The 18,841-nt window shown below is 40.9% G+C and overlaps 1 protein-coding gene and 7 non-coding genes across 8 annotated transcripts in view; all 8 read left to right on the top strand.

Moving 5' to 3' along the window:
* The window catches only part of LOC145984974 (von Willebrand factor A domain-containing protein 8-like), a 443,428-nt gene that overhangs the window by 198,897 nt on the left and 225,690 nt on the right, over positions 1–18,841 (top strand). The gene's annotated exons all lie outside the window — the stretch shown is intronic.
* Positions 2,407–2,568, top strand: LOC145986095 (U1 spliceosomal RNA). The gene has a single exon (XR_014441538.1). It is a non-coding gene; the product is annotated as a U1 spliceosomal RNA (small nuclear RNA).
* LOC145986083 (U1 spliceosomal RNA) lies at positions 5,048–5,209 on the top strand. The gene has a single exon (XR_014441529.1). It is a non-coding gene; the product is annotated as a U1 spliceosomal RNA (small nuclear RNA).
* Positions 7,689–7,850, top strand: LOC145986054 (U1 spliceosomal RNA). Its single transcript, XR_014441500.1, has one exon. It is a non-coding gene; the product is annotated as a U1 spliceosomal RNA (small nuclear RNA).
* LOC145986150 (U1 spliceosomal RNA) lies at positions 10,330–10,491 on the top strand. The gene has a single exon (XR_014441581.1). It is a non-coding gene; the product is annotated as a U1 spliceosomal RNA (small nuclear RNA).
* Positions 12,972–13,133, top strand: LOC145986072 (U1 spliceosomal RNA). The gene has a single exon (XR_014441518.1). It is a non-coding gene; the product is annotated as a U1 spliceosomal RNA (small nuclear RNA).
* Positions 15,613–15,774, top strand: LOC145986148 (U1 spliceosomal RNA). The gene has a single exon (XR_014441579.1). It is a non-coding gene; the product is annotated as a U1 spliceosomal RNA (small nuclear RNA).
* On the top strand, positions 18,259–18,420 carry LOC145986131 (U1 spliceosomal RNA). The gene has a single exon (XR_014441563.1). It is a non-coding gene; the product is annotated as a U1 spliceosomal RNA (small nuclear RNA).

Genomic DNA, 18,841 nt, shown 5'->3' with positions numbered 1-18,841 from the left:
GTGATAAACTTGTTGAAAGCTGCGATCCGTTCAGAAGTTTCGTTCGCCAAGAAATTGGCTGACCCAATCGGAAAGGACAGACCAGATGGACGATCTGTTTTCTTTCTGCCTGCCTACAAGACCCAATGAGATCAGAGAAGAAAGTTTGGGAAAATTCAATAAATAATCTTTCAAGGGATTTGACGTTGTCACCCGTCCTCATTTGGAACCTAACGAACCGCACCTCGCTCTCTGTTTCGAACATGGAAATCGGGACTCCCTTTGCTTCCAGAGCCTTAACGCGTGCACTGCATGGCGTAGAATGTAGTAAGCGGTAACATAACATCCAACCTTCATAATGTTGGTAGTCGTCCTGCATATTAGCAGAGATCTTAAAGATGTTTTCGTTGCGTCGAAATTACCATTACAATAACGAATTCGCGTGAATAAACAGTTGTCTGATTTTTAAGAATTTTTTTAAGACTACATTTAACCAGAGATCATATTTATAATGAAAGGTATTCCCTCATGGAAACTCAACCACGTCGTACCAGTACCTGGTGCTTGAAACAATGCATCCTTTGGTAGAAAACTAAACCAATAAAATGAACTAGTTTTTCTTGCTTGTTGAATACATAATACTTAGGTTTCCAAATTCAAATTGTCCATTTTATGTATTAATATTGGCTTCTACTTCACCGCCCGTTGAAGGCATGACCATTTGAAAAAGTTGTGCTGCAATAGTTACGAATGTATACCTTACATTGGAAGAGATTTGACAAATAGGCTAGCTGAATTATGCTAGAAATAATCGCAAGTGACAGGAGGAGAATGAGTGGTTAACGACAATTCTCTACATGCTACGCAAATATTGTGTTTTTCATTTACGTCCCTTTCCTTTGATATTTACTAATTGCGACGACAAGGATGAATAATGGGTACGTGACGAAAGGACACTCGTAAGGCCCACAACATGCCCAGGTTAGGACTCTAACCGAGGGGGCTTCAAGTGACGGGTAAAATTTTTAGTAAATTCGGATACACTTTTATGTGAAAATTTCTGCTAAACCGATTCTGCTCGACCGTGTTTTTGAGTTTCTGATGTAAATATTCGAGTTTTATTCACAGATAGTTTAACTTGGACCGGACCTACAGTTTAGAGTGGGATCCAAGCCATTATGTGCCTCGACCGAGTATCGAACCCCTCGATTACAAAACGAGAAACGCTTTAGAGTGCGACTTGTTTAAAGCAAAGGCTCCGGCACCTTTATACATGAATTAGATATGCTATTTAACATAGAAACTTATGTTTTTCTTTTGTTTTAATCTGCGTTTGAAGTGTAAAATTGTGTCTGTGAGAATGTTCAAAGAAACCGTGGGAGAGGTGTAGTTTTTTATGTAATGTGGTGAAAATGAGACAGTGCATAGGAGAATTTTGCCATCCCTGCGTCCCCCCTCCCTCCGAACACTGTTTATAGCGAAGGTTTTTGATTTGACAATTTTGCATGTAATAGACACAAGGAGAAATATTATTTCGTTGTCGATAAGTTTTTCAAAGTTTAAGTCTAATTTGTTGTCCGGTTGGCTAATCGGGACTGTACGTTCAGTTTAGAGTGGAACCGAAGCAGAGTGGAATGTTGCTCCACTGGAAGTGAATGCAGTACAGCGGTAGCAGTAGGCCATCAGGAACACCCGATATGAAATGAAACCGACAAGTGCAATTTGGGATGTGATTGAGGAGGAGACAGGTAATGCAACTGAAGACAAGAAGGCATCTTCCAACGAGTATAGATATTCTTCTTCGCTCACGGGACAAGACGTGAACGCGTCAGGTCTTCTCGGTACGGTACATCCCTCTCGCATTTCCTCCCTTAACGTTTCTGATAAACGACAAATTGTGTTCCAGCCATCATTTGGAATTTCTTGCGTGAAGAAAACCCAAAGCATTCCCGTCGATATCAGTCCACTTTCTTTCCTTTTTTGACAAGAAAATGTCCATTCTTCAAGAGCACACGAGTGGAACCCGTCCTATTTCCGAGCGTGAATCGGAGAAGGTTATTTTCAGATATGCAATAATTGAACTGTATACCCCGTGAACCTGAAGGGGACAGAAAACGAGAAGGCCAGCCAGCAACATTCGTATGTGAAAGTTGAACGTAGTGTGGATAATGTTGGAGTAAGTAAACGTTTCTCAATAGATGGCAGCACAAGGAGTAGCTTCTTTTCCTCCCTTAAAAAGTTGGTTCAAAGTTTACTTTTGAAGATAACTTGAACACATTTAGTTGTATATATATTGTCTGTGTAAAGTAATTATAGTAATTATAAGTTATAATTGACAAGTTGCGAAACACTTTCCGATATGCGTAAACACTCGATGAGAGTTAGTTGAGAAGATAGAGTAGGGTGTGAGAGGTTTCCGGTCGAGGCATACTTACCTGGCGTAGGGGTTACCGTGATCAGCAAGGCGGTTCCCCCGGGGTGAGGCTCTTCCATTGCACTTCGGTTGGGCTGACCCCCGCGAATATCCCAAACGTGGATATCTCGGGCGTGTAATTTTTGTTAGTTGGGACTGCGTTCGCGCCGTCCCTGAAAAATAAATGTAGAACAAAAAATGTATGTTTTGGTAATGTTAAGTTCGGTCGGTTTTTTGGGAGTATTGTTTCGTGATAAACTTGTTGAAAGCTGCGATCCGTTCAGAAGTTTCGTTCGCCAAGAAATTGGCTGACCCAATCGGAAAGGACAGACCAGATGGACGATCTGTTTTCTTTCTGCCTGCCTACAAGACCAAATGAGATCAGAGAAGAAAGTTTGGGAAAATTCAATAAATAATCTTTCAAGGGATTTGACGTTGTCACCCGTCCTCATTTGGAACCTAACGAACCGCACCTCGCTCTCTGTTTCGAACATGGAAATCGGGACTCCCTTTGCTTCCAGAGCCTTAACGCGTGCACTGCATGGCGTAGAATGTAGTAAGCGGTAACATAACATCCAACCTTCATAATGTTGGTAGTCGTCCTGCATATTAGCAGAGATCTTAAAGATGTTTTCGTTGCGTCGAAATTACCATTACAATAACGAATTCGCGTGAATAAACAGTTGTCTGATTTTTAAGAATTTTTTAAGACTACATTTAACCAGAGAGCATATTTATAATGAAAGGTATTCCCTCATGGAAACTCAACCACGTCGTACCAGTATCTGGTGCTTGAAACAATGCATCCTTTGGTAGAAAAATAAACCAATAAAATGAACTTGTTTTTCTTGCTTGTTGAATTCATAATACTTAGGTTTCCAAATTCAAATTGTCCACTTTATTTATTAATATTGGCTTCTACTTCACCGCCCGTTGAAGGCATGACCATTTGAAAAAGTTGTGCTGCAATAGTTACGAATGTATACCTTACATTGGAAGAGATTTGACAAATAGGCTAGCTGAATTATGCTAGAAATAATCGCAAGTGACAGGAGGAGAATGAGTGGTTAACGACAATTCTCTACATGCTACGTAAATATTGTGTTTTTCATTTACGTCCCTTTCCTTTGATATTTACTAATTGCGACGACAAGGATGAATAATGGGTACGTGACGAAAGGACACTCGTAAGGCCCACAACATGCCCAGGTTAGGACTCTAACCGAGGGGGCTTCAAGTGACGGGTAAAATTTTTAGTAAATTCGGATACACTTTTATGTGAAAATTTCTGCTAAACCGATTCTGCTCGACCGTGTTTTTGAGTTTCTGATGTAAATATTCGAGTTTTATTCACAGATAGTTTAACTTGGACCGGACCTACAGTTTAGAGTGGGATCCAAGCCATTATGTGCCTCGACCGAGTATCGAACCCCTCGATTACAAAACGAGAAACGCTTTAGAGTGCGACTTGTTTGAAGCAAAGGCTCCGGCACCTTTATACATGAATTAGATATGCTATTTAACATAGAAACTTATGTTTTTCTTTTGTTTTAATCTGCGTTTGAAGTGTAAAATTGTGTCTGTGAGAATGTTCAAAGAAACCGTGGGAGAGGTGTAGTTTTTTATGTAATGTGGTGAAAATGAGACAGTGCATAGGAGAATTTTGCCATCCCTGCGTCCCCCCTCCCTCCGAACACTGTTTATAGCGAAGGTTTTTGATTTGACAATTTTGCATGTAATAGACACAAGGAGAAATATTATTTCGTTGTCGATAAGTTTTTCAAATTTTAAGTGGAATTTGTTGTCCGGTAGGCTAATCGGGACTGGACGTTCAGTTTAGAGTGGAACCGAAGCAGAGTGGAATGTTGCTCCACTGGAAGTGAATGCAGTACAGCGGTAGCAGTAGGCCATCAGGAACACCCGATATGAAATGAAACCGACAAGTGCAATTTGGGATGTGATTGAGGAGGAGACAGGTAATGCAACTGAAGACAAGAAGGCATCTTCCAACGAGTATAGATATTCTTCTTCACTCACGGGACAAGACGTGAACGCGTCAGGTCTTCTCGGTACGGTACATCCCTCTCGCATTTCCTCCCTTAACGTTTCTGATAAACGACAAATTGTGTTCCAGCCATCATTTGGAATTTCTTGCGTGAAGAAAACCCAAAGCATTCCCGTCGATATCAGTCCACTTTCTTTCCTTTTTTGACAAGAAAATGTCCATTCTTCAAGAGCACACGAGTGGAACCCGTCCTATTTCCGAGCGTGAATCGGAGAAGGTTATTTTCAGATATGCAATAATTGAACTGTATACCCCGTGAACCTGAAGGGGACAGAAAACGAGAAGGCCAGCCAGCAACATTCGTATGTGAAAGTTGAACGTAGTGTGGATAATGTTGGAGTAAGTAAACGTTTCTCAATAGATGGCAGCACAAGGAGTAGCTTCTTTTCCTCCCTTAAAAAGTTGGTTCAAAGTTTACTTTTGAAGATAACTTGAACACATTTAGTTGTATATATATTGTCTGTGTAAAGTAATTATAGTAATTATAAGTTATAATTGACAAGTTGCGAAACACTTTCCGATATGCGTAAACACTCGATGAGAGTTAGTTGAGAAGATAGAGTAGGGTGTGAGAGGTTTCCGGTCGAGGCATACTTACCTGGCGTAGGGGTTACCGTGATCAGCAAGGCGGTTCCCCCGGGGTGAGGCTCTTCCATTGCACTTCGGTTGGGCTGACCCCCGCGAATATCCCAAACGTGGATATCTCGGGCGTGTAATTTTTGTTAGTTGGGACTGCGTTCGCGCCGTCCCTGAAAAATAAATGTAGAACAAAAAATGTATGTTTTGGTAATGTTAAGTTCGGTCTGTTTTTTGGGAGTATTGTTTCGTGATAAACTTGTTGAAAGCTGCGATCCGTTCAGAAGTTTCGTTCGCCAAGAAATTGGCTGACCCAATCGGAAAGGACAGACCAGATGGACGATCTGTTTTCTTTCTGCCTGCCTACAAGACCCAATGAGATCAGAGAAGAAAGTTTGGGAAAATTCAATAAATAATCTTTCAAGGGATTTGACGTTGTCACCTGTCCTCATTTATAACCTAACGAACCGCACCTCGCTCTCTGTTTCGAACATGGAAATCGGGACTCCCTTTGCTTCCAGAGCCTTAACGCGTGCACTGCATGGCGTAGAATGTAGTAAGCGGTAACATAACATCCAACCTTCATAATGTTGGTAGTCGTCCTGCATATTAGCAGAGATCTTAAAGATGTTTTCGTTGCGTCGAAATTACCATTACAATAACGAATTCGCGTGAATAAACAGTTGTCTGATTTTTAAGAATTTTTTAAGACTACATTTAACCAGAGAGCATATTTATAATAAAGGGTATTCCCTCATGGAAACTCAACCACGTCGTACCAGTACCTGGTGCTTGAAACAATGCATCCTTTGGTAGAAAAATAAACCAATAAAATGAACTAGTTTTTCTTGCTTGTTGAATACATAATACTTAGATTTCCAAATTCAAATTGTCCATTTTATGTATTAATATTGGCTTGTACTTCACCGCCCGTTGAAGGCATGACCATTTGAAAAAGTTGTGCTGCAATAGTTACGAATGTATACCTTACATTGGAAGAGATTTGACAAATAGGCTAGCTGAATTATGCTAGAAATAATCGCAAGTGACAGGAGGAGAATGAGTGGTTAACGACAATTCTCTACATGCTACGTAAATATTGTGTTTTTCATTTACGTCCCTTTCCTTTGATATTTACTAATTGCGACGACAAGGATGAATAATGGGTACGTGATGAAAGGACACTTGTAAGGCCCACAACATGCCCAGGTTAGGACTCTAACCGAGGGGGCTTCAAGTGACGGGTAAAATTTTTAGTAAATTCGGATGCACTTTTATGTGAAAATTTCTGCTAAACCGATTCTGCTCGACCGTGTTTTTGAGTTTCTGATGTAAATATTCGAGTTTTATTCACAGATAGTTTAACTTGGACCGGACCTACAGTTTAGAGTGGGATCCAAGCCATTATGTGCCTCGACCGAGTATCGAACCCCTCGATTACAAAACGAGAAACGCTTTAGAGTGCGACTTGTTTGAAGCAAAGGCTCCGGCACCTTTATACATGAATTAGATATGCTATTTAACATAGAAACTTATGTTTTTCTTTTGTTTTAATCTGCGTTTGAAGTGTAAAATTGTGTCTGTGAGAATGTTCAAAGAAACCGTGGGAGAGGTGTAGTTTTTTATGTAATGTGGTGAAAATGAGACAGTGCATAGGAGAATTTTGCCATCCCTGCGTCCCCCCTCCCACCGAACACTGTTTATAGCGAAGGTTTTTGATTTGACAATTTTGCATGTAATAGACACATGGAGAAATATTATTTCGTTGTCGATAAGTTTTTCAAATTTTAAGTCGAATTTGTTGTCCGGTAGGCTAATCGGGACTGGACGTTCAGTTTAGAGTGGAACCGAAGCAGAGTGGAATGTTGCTCCACTGGAAGTGAATGCAGTACAGCGGTAGCAGTAGGCCATCAGGAACACCCGATATGAAATGAAACCGACAAGTGCAATTTGGGATGTGATTGAGGAGGAGACAGGTAATGCAACTGAAGACAAGAAGGCATCTTCCAACGAGTATAGATATTCTTCTTCACTCACGAGACAAGACGTGAACGCGTCAGGTCTTCTCGGTACGGTACATCCCTCTCGCATTTCCTCCCTTAACGTTTCTGATAAACGACAAATTGTGTTCCAGCCATCATTTGGAATTTCTTGCGTGAAGAAAACCCAAAGCATTCCCGTCGATATCAGTCCACTTTCTTTCCTTTTTTGACAAGAAAATGTCCATTCTTCAAGAGCACACGAGTGGAACCCGTCCTATTTCCGAGCGTGAATCGGAGAAGGTTATTTTCAGATATGCAATAATTGAACTGTATAACCCGTGAACCTGAAGGGGACAGAAAACGAGAAGGCCAGCCAGCAACATTCGTATGTGAAAGTTGAACGTAGTGTGGATAATGTTGGAGTAAGTAAACGTTTCTCAATAGATGGCAGCACAAGGAGTAGCTTCTTTTCCTCCCTTAAAAAGTTGGTTCAAAGTTTACTTGTGAAGATAACTTGAACACATTTAGTTGTATATATATTGTCTGTGTAAAGTAATTATAGTAATTATAAGTTATAATTGACAAGTTGCGAAACACTTTCCGATATGCGTAAACACTCGATGAGAGTTAGTTGAGAAGATAGAGTAGGGTGTGAGAGGTTTCCGGTCGAGGCATACTTACCTGGCGTAGGGGTTACCGTGATCAGCAAGGCGGTTCCCCCGGGGTGAGGCTCTTCCATTGCCCTTGGGTTGGGCTGACCCCCGCGAATATCCCAAACGTGGATATCTCGGGCGTGTAATTTTTGTTAGTTGGGACTGCGTTCGCGCCGTCCCTGAAAAATAAATGTAGAACAAAAAATGTATGTTTTGGTAATGTTAAGTTCGGTCTGTTTTTTGGGAGTATTGTTTCGTGATAAACTTGTTGAAAGCTGCGATCCGTTCAGAAGTTTCGTTCGCCAAGAAATTGGCTGACCCAATCGGAAAGGACAGACCTGATGGACGATCTGTTTTCTTTCTGCCTGCCTACAAGACCCAATGAGATCAGAGAAGAAAGTTTGGGAAAATTCAATAAATAATCTTTCAAGGGATTTGACGTTGTCACCTGTCCTCATTTATAACCTAACGAACCGCACCTCGCTCTCTGTTTCGAACATGGAAATCGGGACTCCCTTTGCTTCCAGAGCCTTAACGCGTGCACTGCATGGCGTAGAATGTAGTAAGCGGTAACATAACATCCAACCTTCATAATGTTGGTAGTCGTCCTGCATGTTAGCAGAGATCTTAAAGATGTTTTCGTTTCGTCGAAATTACCATTACAATAACGAATTCGCGTGAATAAACAGTTGTCTGATTTTTAAGAATTTTTTAAGACTACATTTAACCAGAGAGCATATTTATAATAAAGGGTATTCCCTCATGGAAACTCAACCACGTCGTACCAGTACCTGGTGCTTGAAACAATGCATCCTTTGGTAGAAAACTAAACCAATAAAATGAACTAGTTTTTCTTGCTTGTTGAATACATAATACTTAGATTTCCAAATTCAAATTGTCCATTTTATGTATTAATATTGGCTTGTACTTCACCGCCCGTTGAAGGCATGACCATTTGAAAAAGTTGTGCTGCAATAGTTACGAATGTATACCTTACATTGGAAGAGATTTGACAAATAGGCTAGCTGAATTATGCTAGAAATAATCGCAAGTGACAGGAGGAGAATGAGTGGTTAACGACAATTCTCTACATGCTACGTAAATATTGTGTTTTTCATTTACGTCCCTTTCCTTTGATATTTACTAATTGCGACGACAAGGATGAATAATGGGTACGTGATGAAAGGACACTCGTAAGGCCCACAACATGCCCAGGTTAGGACTCTAACCGAGGGGGCTTCAAGTGACGGGTAAAATTTTTAGTAAATTCGGATGCACTTTTATGTGAAAATTTCTGCTAAACCGATTCTGCTCGACCGTGTTTTTGAGTTTCTGATGTAAATATTCGAGTTTTATTCACAGATAGTTTAACTTGGACCGGACCTACAGTTTAGAGTGGGATCCAAGCCATTATGTGCCTCGACCGAGTATCGAACCCCTCGATTACAAAACGAGAAACGCTTTAGAGTGCGACTTGTTTGAAGCAAAGGCTCCGGCACCTTTATACATGAATTAGATATGCTATTTAACATAGAAACTTATGTTTTTCTTTTGTTTTAATCTGCGTTTGAAGTGTAAAATTGTGTCTGTGAGAATGTTCAAAGAAACCGGGGGAGAGGTGTAGTTTTTTATGTAATGTGGTGAAAATGAGACAGTGCATAGGAGAATTTTGCCATCCCTGCGTCCCCCCTCCCACCGAACACTGTTTATAGCGAAGGTTTTTGATTTGACAATTTTGCATGTAATAGACACAAGGAGAAATATTATTTCGTTGTCGATAAGTTTTTCAAATTTTAAGTCGAATTTGTTGTCCGGTAGGCTAATCGGGACTGGACGTTCAGTTTATAGTGGAACCGAAGCAGAGTGGAATGTTGCTCCACTGGAAGTGAATGCAGTACAGCGGTAGCAGTAGGCCATCAGGAACACCCAATATGAAATGAAACCGACAAGTGCAATTTGGGATGTGATTGAGGAGGAGACAGGTAATGCAACTGAAGACAAGAAGGCATCTTCCAACGAGTATAGATATTCTTCTTCACTCACGAGACAAGACGTGAACGCGTCAGGTCTTCTCGGTACGGTACATCCCTCTCGCATTTCCTCCCTTAACGTTTCTGATAAACGACAAATTGTGTTCCAGCCATCATTTGGAATTTCTTGCGTGAAGAAAACCCAAAGCATTCCCGTCGATATCAGTCCACTTTCTTTCCTTTTTTGACAAGAAAATGTCCATTCTTCAAGAGCACACGAGTGGAATCCGTCCTATTTCCGAGCGTGAATCGGAGAAGTTTATTTTCAGATATGCAATAATTGAACTGTATACCCCGTGAACCTGAAGGGGACAGAAAACGAGAAGGCCAGCCAGCAACATTCATATGTGAAAGTTGAACGTAGTGTGGATAATGTTGGAGTAAGTAAACGTTTCTCAATAGATGGCAGCACAAGGAGTAGCTTCTTTTCCTCCCTTAAAAAGTTGGTTCAAAGTTTACTTGTGAAGATAACTTGAACACATTTAGTTGTATATATATTGTCTGTGTAAAGTAATTATAGTAATTATAAGTTATAATTGACAAGTTGCGAAACACTTTCCGATATGCGTAAACACTCGATGAGAGTTAGTTGAGAAGATAGAGTAGGGTGTGAGAGGTTTCCGGTCGAGGCATACTTACCTGGCGTAGGGGTTACCGTGATCAGCAAGGCGGTTCCCCCGGGGTGAGGCTCTTCCATTGCACTTCGGTTGGGCTGACCCCCGCGAATATCCCAAACGTGGATATCTCGGGCGTGTGATTTTTGTTAGTTGGGACTGCGTTCGCGCCGTCCCTGAAAAATAAATGTAGAACAAAAAATGTATGTTTTGGTAATGTTAAGTTCTGTCATTTTTTTGGGAGTATTGTTTCGTGATAAACTTGTTGAAAGCTGCGATCCGTTCAGAAGTTTCGTTCGCCAAGAAATTGGCTGACCCAATCGGAAAGGACAGACCAGATGGACGATCTGTTTTCTTTCTGCCTGCCTACAAGACCCAATGAGATCAGAGAAGAAAGTTTGGGAAAATTCAATAAATAATCTTTCAAGGGATTTGACGTTGTCACCCGTCCTCATTTATAACCTAACGAACCGCACCTCGCTCTCTGTTTCGAACATGGAAATCGGGACTCCCTTTGCTTCCAGAGCCTTAACGCGTGCACTGCATGGCGTAGAATGTAGTAAGCGGTAACATAACATCCAACTTTCATAATGTTGGTAGTCGTCCTGCATATTAGCAGAGATCTTAAAGATGTTTTCGTTGCGTCGAAATTACCATTACAATAACGAATTCGCGTGAATAAACAGTTGTCTGATTTTTAAGAATTTTTTAAGACTACATTTAACCAGAGAGCATATTTATAATGAAAGGTATTCCCTCATGGAAACTCAACCACGTCGTACCAGTACCTGGTGCTTGAAACAATGCATCCTTTGGTAGAAAAATAAACCAATAAAATGAACTAGTTTTTCTTGCTTGTTGAATACATAATACTTAGATTTCCAAATTCAAATTGTCCATTTTATGTATTAATATTGGCTTGTACTTCACCGCCCGTTGAAGGCATGACCATTTGAAAAAGTTGTGCTGCAATAGTTACGAATGTATACCTTACATTGGAAGAGATTTGACAAATAGGCTAGCTGAATTATGCTAGAAATAATCGCAAGTGACGGGAGGAGAATGAGTGGTTAACGACAATTCTCTACATGCTACGTAAATATTGTGTTTTTCATTTACGTCCCTTTCCTTTGATATTTACTAATTGCGAAGACAAGGATGAATAATGGGTACGTGATGAAAGGACACTCGTAAGGCCCACAACATGCCCAGGTTAGGACTCTAACCGAGGGGGCTTCAAGTGACGGGTAAAATTTTTAGTAAATTCGGATGCACTTTTATGTGAAAATTTCTGCTAAACCGATTCTGCTCGACCGTGTTTTTGAGTTTCTGATGTAAATATTCGAGTTTTATTCACAGATAGTTTAACTTGGACCGGACCTACAGTTTAGAGTGGGATCCAAGCCATTATGTGCCTCGACCGAGTATCGAACCCCTCGATTACAAAACGAGAAACGCTTTAGAGTGCGACTTGTTTGAAGCAAAGGCTCCGGCACCTTTATACATGAATTAGATATGCTATTTAACATAGAAACTTATGTTTTTCTTTTGTTTTAATCTGCGTTTGAAGTGTAAAATTGTGTCTGTGAGAATGTTCAAAGAAACCGGGGGAGAGGTGTAGTTTTTTTATGTAATGTGGTGAAAATGAGACAGTGCATAGGAGAATTTTGCCATCCCTGCGTCCCCCCTCCCACCGAACACTGTTTATAGCGAAGGTTTTTGATTTGACAATTTTGCATGTAATAGACACAAGGAGAAATATTATTTCGTTGTCGATAAGTTTTTCAAATTTTAAGTCGAATTTGTTGTCCGGTAGGCTAATCGGGACTGGACGTTCAGTTTAGAGTGGAACCGAAGCAGAGTGGAATGTTGCTCCACTGGAAGTGAATGCAGTACAGCGGTAGCAGTAGGCCATCAGGAACACCCGATATGAAATGAAACCGACAAGTGCAATTTGGGATGTGATTGAGGAGGAGACAGGTAATGCAACTGAAGACAAGAAGGCATCTTCCAACGAGTATAGATATTCTTCTTCACTCACGAGACAAGACGTGAACGCGTCAGGTCTTCTCGGTACGGTACATCCCTCTCGCATTTCCTCCCTTAACGTTTCTGATAAACGACAAATTGTGTTCCAGCCATCATTTGGAATTTCTTGCGTGAAGAAAACCCAAAGCATTCCCGTCGATATCAGTCCACTTTCTTTCCTTTTTTGACAAGAAAATGTCCATTCTTCAAGAGCACACGAGTGGAACCCGTCCTATTTCCGAGCGTGAATCGGAGAAGGTTATTTTCAGATATGCAATAATTGAACTGTATACCCCGTGAACCTGAAGGGGACAGAAAACGAGAAGGCCAGCCAGCAACATTCGTATGTGAAAGTTGAACGTAGTGTGGATAATGTTGGAGTAAGTAAACGTTTCTCAATAGATGGCAGCACAAGGAGTAGCTTCTTTTCCTCCCTTAAAAAGTTGGTTCAAAGTTTACTTGTGAAGATAACTTGAACACATTTAGTTGTATATATATTGTCTGTGTAAAGTAATTATAGTAATTATAAGTTATAATTGACAAGTTGCGAAACACTTTCCGATATGCGTAAACACTCGATGAGAGTTAGTTGAGAAGATAGAGTAGGGTGTGAGAGGTTTCCGGTCGAGGCATACTTACCTGGCGTAGGGGTTACCGTGATCAGCAAGGCGGTTCCCCCGGGGTGAGGCTCTTCCATTGCACTTCGGTTGGGCTGACCCCCGCGAATATCCCAAACGTGGATATCTCGGGCGTGTAATTTTTGTTAGTTGGGACTGCGTTCGCGCCGTCCCTGAAAAATAAATGTAGAACAAAAAATGTATGTTTTGATAATGTTAAGTTCGGTCGGTTTTTTGGGAGTATTGTTTCGTGATAAACTTGTTGAAAGCTGCGATCCGTTCAGAAGTTTCGTTTGCCAAGAAATTGGCTGACCCAATCGGAAAGGACAGACCAGATGGACGATCTGTTTTCTTTCTGCCTGCCTACAAGACCCAATGAGATCAGAGAAGAAAGTTTGGGAAAATTCAATAAATAATCTTTCAAGGGATTTGACGTTGTCACCCGTCCTCATTTATAACCTAACGAACCGCACCTCGCTCTCTGTTTCGAACATGGAAATCGGGACTCCCTTTGCTTCCAGAGCCTTAACGCGTGCACTGCATGGCGTAGAATGTAGTAAGCGGTAACATAACATCCAACCTTCATAATGTTTGTAGTCGTCCTGCATATTAGCAGAGATCTTAAAGATGTTTTCGTTTCGTCGAAATTACCATTACAATAACGAATTCGCGTGAATAAACAGTTGTCTGATTTTTAAGAATTTTTTAAGACTACATTTAACCAGAGAGCATATTTATAATGAAGGGTATTCCCTCATGGAAACTCAACCACGTCGTACCAGTACCTGGTGCTTGAAACAATGCATCCTTTGGTAGAAAAATAAACCAATAAAATGAACTAGTTTTTCTTGCTTGTTGAATACATAATACTTAGATTTCCAAATTCAAATTGTCCATTTTATGTATTAATATTGGCTTGTACTTCACCGCCCGTTGAAGGCATGACCATTTGAAAAAGTTGTGCTGCAATAGTTACGAATGTATACCTTACATTGGAAGAGATTTGACAAATAGGCTAGCTGAATTATGCTAGAAATAATCGCAAGTGACAGGAGGAGAATGAGTGGTTAACGACAATTCTCTACATGCTACGTAAATATTGTGTTTTTCATTTACGTCCCTTTCCTTTGATATTTACTAATTGCGACGACAAGGATGAATAATGGGTACGTGATGAAAGGACACTCGTAAGGCCCACAACATGCCCAGGTTAGGACTCTAACCGAGGGGGCTTCAAGTGACGGGTAAAATTTTTAGTAAATTCGGATGCACTTTTATGTGAAAATTTCTGCTAAACCGATTCTGCTCGACCGTGTTTTTGAGTTTCTGATGTAAATATTCGAGTTTTATTCACAGATAGTTTAACTTGGACCGGACCTACAGTTTAGAGTGGAATCCAAGCCATTATGTGCCTCGACCGAGTATCGAACCCCTCGATTACAAAACGAGAAACGCTTTAGAGTGCGACTTGTTTGAAGCAAAGGCTCCGGCACCTTTATACATGAATTAGATATGCTATTTAACATAGAAACTTATGTTTTTCTTTTGTTTTAATCTGCGTTTGAAGTGTAAAATTGTGTCTGTGAGAATGTTCAAAGAAACCGTGGGAGAGGTGTAGTTTTTTATGTAATGTGGTGAAAATGAGACAGTGCATAGGAGAATTTTGCCATCCCTGCGTCCCCCCTCCCTCCGAACACTGTTTATAGCGAAGGTTTTTGATTTGACAATTTTGCATGTAATAGACACAAGGAGAAATATTATTTCGTTGTCGATAAGTTTTTCAAATTTTAAGTCGAATTTGTTGTCCGGTAGGCTAATCGGGACTGGACGTTCAGTTTAGAGTGGAACCGAAGCAGAGTGGAATGTTGCTCCACTGGAAGTGAATGCAGTACAGCGGTAGCAGTAGGCCATCAGGAACACCCGATATGAAATGAAACCGACAAGTGCAATTTGGGATGTGATTGAGGAGGAGACAGGTAATGCAACTGAAGACAAGAAGGCATCTTCCAACGAGTATAGATATTCTTCTTCACTCACGAGACAAGAGGTGAACGCGTCAGGTCTTCTCGGTACGGTACATCCCTCTCGCATTTCCTCCCTTAACGTTTCTGATAAACGACAAATTGTGTTCCAGCCATCATTTGGAATTTCTTGCGTGAAGAAAACCCAAAGCATTCCCGTCGATATCAGTCCACTTTCTTTCCTTTTTTGACAAGAAAATGTCTATTCTTCAAGAGCACACGAGTGGAACCCGTCCTATTTCCGAGCGTGAATCGGAGAAGGTTATTTTCAGATATGCAATAATTGAACTGTATAACCCGTGAACCTGAAGGGGACAGAAAACGAGAAGGCCAGCCAGCAACATTCGTATGTGAAAGTTGAACGTAGTGTGGATAATGTTGGAGTAAGTAAACGTTTCTCAATAGATGGCAGCACAAGGAGTAGCTTCTTTTCCTCCCTTGAAAAGTTGGTTCAAAGTTTACTTTTGAAGATAACTTGAACACATTTAGTTGTATATATATTGTCTGTGTAAAGTAATTATAGTAATTATAAGTTATAATTGACAAGTTGCGAAACACTTTCCGATATGCGTAAACACTCGATGAGAGTTAGTTGAGAAGATAGAGTAGGGTGTGAGAGGTTTCCGGTCGAGGCATACTTACCTGGCGTAGGGGTTACCGTGATCAGCAAGGCGGTTCCCCCGGGGTGAGGCTCTTCCATTGCACTTCGGTTGGGCTGACCCCCGCGAATATCCCAAACGTGGATATCTCGGGCGTGTGATTTTTGTTAGTTGGGACTGCGTTCGCGCCGTCCCTGAAAAATAAATGTAGAACAAAAAATGTATGTTTTGGTAATGTTAAGTTCGGTCGGTTTTTTGGGAGTATTGTTTCGTGATAAACTTGTTGAAAGCTGCGATCCGTTCAGAAGTTTCGTTCGCCAAGAAATTGGCTGACCCAATCGGAAAGGACAGACCAGATGGACGATCTGTTTTCTTTCTGCCTGCCTACAAGACCCAATGAGATCAGAGAAGAAAGTTTGGGAAAATTCAATAAATAATCTTTCAAGGGATTTGACGTTGTCACCCGTCCTCATTTATAACCTAACGAACCGCACCTCGCTCTCTGTTTCGAACATGGAAATCGGGACTCCCTTTGCTTCCAGAGCCTTAACGCGTGCACTGCATGGCGTAGAATGTAGTAAGCGGTAACATAACATCCAACCTTCATAATGTTGGTAGTCGTCCTGCATATTAGCAGAGATCTTAAAGATGTTTTCGTTGCGTCGAAATTACCATTACAATAGCGAATTCGCGTGAATAAACAGTTGTCTGATTTTTAAGAATTTTTTTAAGACTACATTTAACCAGAGAGCATATTTATAATGAAAGGTATTCCCTCATGGAAACTCAACCACGTCGTACCAGTACCTGGTGCCTGAAACAATGCATCCTTTGGTAGAAAAATAAACCAATAAAATGAACTAGTTTTTCTTGCTTGTTGAATACATAATACTTAGGTTTCCAAATTCAAATTTTCCATTTTATGTATTAATATTGGCTTCTACTTCACCGCCCGTTGAAGGCATGACCATTTGAAAAAGTTGTGCTGCAATAGTTACGAATGTATACCTTACATTGGAAGAGATTTGACAAATAGGCTAGCTGAATTATGCTAGAAATAATCGCAAGTGACAGGAGGAGAATGAGTGGTTAACGACAATTCTCTACATGCTACGTAAATATTGTGTTTTTCATTTACGTCCCTTTCCTTTGATATTTACTAATTGCGACGACAAGGATGAATAATGGGTACGTGACGAAAGGACACTCGTAAGGCCCACAACATGCCCAGGTTAGGACTCTAACCGAGGGGGCTTCAAGTGACGGGTAAAATTTTTAGTAAATTCGGATACACTTTTATGTGAAAATTTCTGCTAAACCGATTCTGCTCGACCGTGTTTTTGAGTTTTTGATGTAAATATTTGAGTTTTATTCACAGATAGTTTAGCTTGGACCGGACCTACAGTTTAGAGTGGGATCCAAGCCATTATGTGCCTCGACCGAGTATCGAACCCCACGATTACAAAACGAGAAACGCTTTAGAGTGCGACTTGTTTGAAGCAAAGGCTCCGGCACCTTTATACATGAATTAGATATGCTATTTAACATAGAAACTTATGTTTTTCTTTTGTTTTAATCTGCGTTTGAAGTGTAAAATTGTGTCTGTGAGAATGTTCAAAGAAACCGTGGGAGAGGTGTAGTTTTTTATGTAATGTGGTGAAAATGAGACAGTGCATAGGAGAATTTTGCCATCCCTGCGTCCCCCCTCCCACCGAACACTGTTTATAGCGAAGGTTTTTGATTTGACAATTTTGCATGTAATAGACACAAGGAGAAATATTATTTCGTTGTCGATAAGTTTTTCAAATTTTAAGTCGAATTTGTTGTCTGGTAGGTAGGCTAATCGGGACTGGACGTTCAGTTTAGAGTGGAACCGAAGCAGAGTGGAATGTTGCTCCCCTGGAAGTGAATGCAGTACAGCGGTAGCAGTAGGCCATCAGGAACACCCGATATGAATTGAAACCGACAAGTGCAATTTGGGATGTGATTGAGGAGGAGACAGGTAATGCAACTGAAGACAAGAAGGCATCTTCCAACGAGTATAGATATTCTTCTTCACTCACGGGACAAGACGTGAACGCGTCAGGTCTTCTCGGTACGGTACATCCCTCTCGCATTTCCTCCCTTAACGTTTCTGATAAACGACAAATTGTGTTCCAGCCATCATTTGGAATTTCTTGCGTGAAGAAAACCCAAAGCATTCCCGTCGATATCAGTCCACTTTCTTTCCTTTTTTGACAAGAAAATGTCCATTCTTCAAGAGCACACGAGTGGAACCCGTCCTATTTCCGAGCGTGAATCGGAGAAGGTTATTTTCAGATATGCAATAATTGAACTGTATACCCCGTGAACCTGAAGGGGACAGAAAACGAGAAGGCCAGCCAGCAACATTCGTATGTGAAAGTTGAACGTAGTGTGGATAATGTTGGAGTAAGTAAACGTTTCTCAATAGATGGCAGCACAAGGAGTAGCTTCTTTTCCTCCCTTAAAAAGTTGGTTCAAAGTTTACTTGTGAAGATAACTTGAACACATTTAGTTGTATATATATTGTCTGTGTAAAGTAATTATAGTAATTATAAGTTATAATTGACAAGTTGCGAAACACTTTCCGATATGCGTAAACACTCGATGAGAGTTAGTTGAGAAGATAGAGTAGGGTGTGAGAGGTTTCCGGTCGAGGCATACTTACCTGGCGTAGGGGTTACCGTGATCAGCAAGGCGGTTCCCCCGGGGTGAGGCTCTTCCATTGCACTTGGGTTGGGCTGACCCCCGCGAATATCCCAAACGTGGATATCTCGGGCGTGTAATTTTTGTTAGTTGGGACTGCGTTCGCGCCGTCCCTGAAAAATAAATGTAGAACAAAAAATGTATGTTTTGGTAATGTTAAGTTCGGTCGGTTTTTTGGGAGTATTGTTTCGTGATAAACTTGTTGAAAGCTGCGATCCGTTCAGAAGTTTCGTTCGCCAAGAAATTGGCTGACCCAATCGGAACGGACAGACCAGATGGACGATCTGTTTTCTTTCTGCCTGCCTACAAGACCCAATGAGATCAGAGAAGAAAGTTTGGGAAAATTCAATAAATAATCTTTCAAGGGATTTGACGTTGTCACCCGTCCTCATTTATAACCTAACGAACCGCACCTCGCTCTCTGTTTCGAACATGGAAATCGGGACTCCCTTTGCTTCCAGAGCCTTAACGCGTGCACTGCATGGCGTAGAATGTAGTAAGCGGTAACATAACATCCAACCTTCATAATGTTGGTAG

The sequence above is a fragment of the Lepisma saccharinum genome, chromosome 3, assembly GCF_977018435.1.
Source record: "Lepisma saccharinum chromosome 3, izLepSacc3.1, whole genome shotgun sequence".
Taxonomy (NCBI): domain Eukaryota; kingdom Metazoa; phylum Arthropoda; class Insecta; order Zygentoma; family Lepismatidae; genus Lepisma; species Lepisma saccharinum.
Note: the sequence above shows the minus strand (reverse complement) of the source record. Positions and strands in the feature narration are given on the sequence as shown.